Genomic DNA, 1,118 nt, shown 5'->3' with positions numbered 1-1,118 from the left:
GCAACATTGAAATCTACAAAAATGCCTTTTAAGTAATGAAGGGAGGGGCACCTGGTGGCTCCTTTGAGTGACCGACTCTTGGTTTTGGATCGGGTTGTGATCTCAGGGTGGTGAGATAGAGCCCTGTGTGGGGCTCCGTGCTCAGCAGGGAGTCTGCTGGAGTCTCTCTCTCTCTCTCTCTCTCTCTCTCTCTCCCCCTCTGCCCCTGCCCCCACTCATGCATTCTCTCTCTCTCTCTCTAAAAATAAATAGAGTCCTCCGTCCCAACATGGCGCAGTCAGTTAACATCACCGAGCTGAACCTGCCGCAGCTAGAAATGCTCAAGAACCAGCTGGACCAGGAAGTGGAGTTCCTGTCCACGTCCATTGCCCAGCTCAAGGTGGTACAGACCAAGTATGTGGAAGCCAAGGACTGTCTGAACGTGCTGAACAAGAACAACGAGGGGAAAGAATTATTCGTCCCACTGACGAGTTCTATGTATGTCCCTGGGAAGCTACATGATGTGGAACATGTACTCATCGATGTGGGAACAGGCTACTATGTAGAAAAGACAGCTGAGGATGCCAAGGACTTTTTCAAGAGGAAGATAGACTTCCTTACCAAGCAAATGGAGAAAATCCAGCCAGCTCTGCAGGAGAAGCATGCCATGAAACAGGCTGTCATGGAGATGATGAGCCAGAAGATTCAGCAGCTCACAGCCCTGGGGGCAGCTCAGGCTACTGCCAAAGCCTGAGAGCTTGTTTCAGATCTGGGGCAGAGGGACTCTTGCTTCAGGAGCTTGGGACTTTGTGGGCGTGGCTTCCTGGGGTCCAGGAAGAGAACGATCTTGTGTTTAATGCTAATAAATGTGCCAGCTGGGCAAACAAACAAACAAACAAATAAATAAATAAATCTTTTTTAAAAAGATAAATAAACAATGAGGGGAAAATATTTTCATCCTATATTTAGATTTACTATTAAGACTATAGATTTTATCCTATGAGTATAAAACTAAGGGAAAAAAGGGCATAAAGACATTTTCATATGGGCAAGTACTCAATAAATCTACCTCTTTTTCCATATTTCTTCGTAAAATACTAGAGTGAAATGATATAAGAAGGAAGAGCAACAAACTGAAT

At 45.3% G+C, this 1,118-nt stretch overlaps 1 pseudogene; it reads left to right on the top strand.

The window, feature by feature from the left end:
• Positions 1–258: 258 nt before the first annotated feature.
• Positions 259–863, top strand: LOC114214668 (prefoldin subunit 5 pseudogene; annotated as a pseudogene).
• The last annotated feature ends 255 nt before the right edge of the window (positions 864–1,118 follow it).

Source organism: Eumetopias jubatus, unplaced genomic scaffold (assembly GCF_037043125.1).
Source record: "Eumetopias jubatus isolate StellerSeaLion01/CBP00866 unplaced genomic scaffold, mEumJub1_p1.0 scaffold_1, whole genome shotgun sequence".
Classification (NCBI taxonomy): domain Eukaryota; kingdom Metazoa; phylum Chordata; class Mammalia; order Carnivora; family Otariidae; genus Eumetopias; species Eumetopias jubatus.
This window is presented reverse-complemented; position numbering and strand designations above follow the sequence as displayed.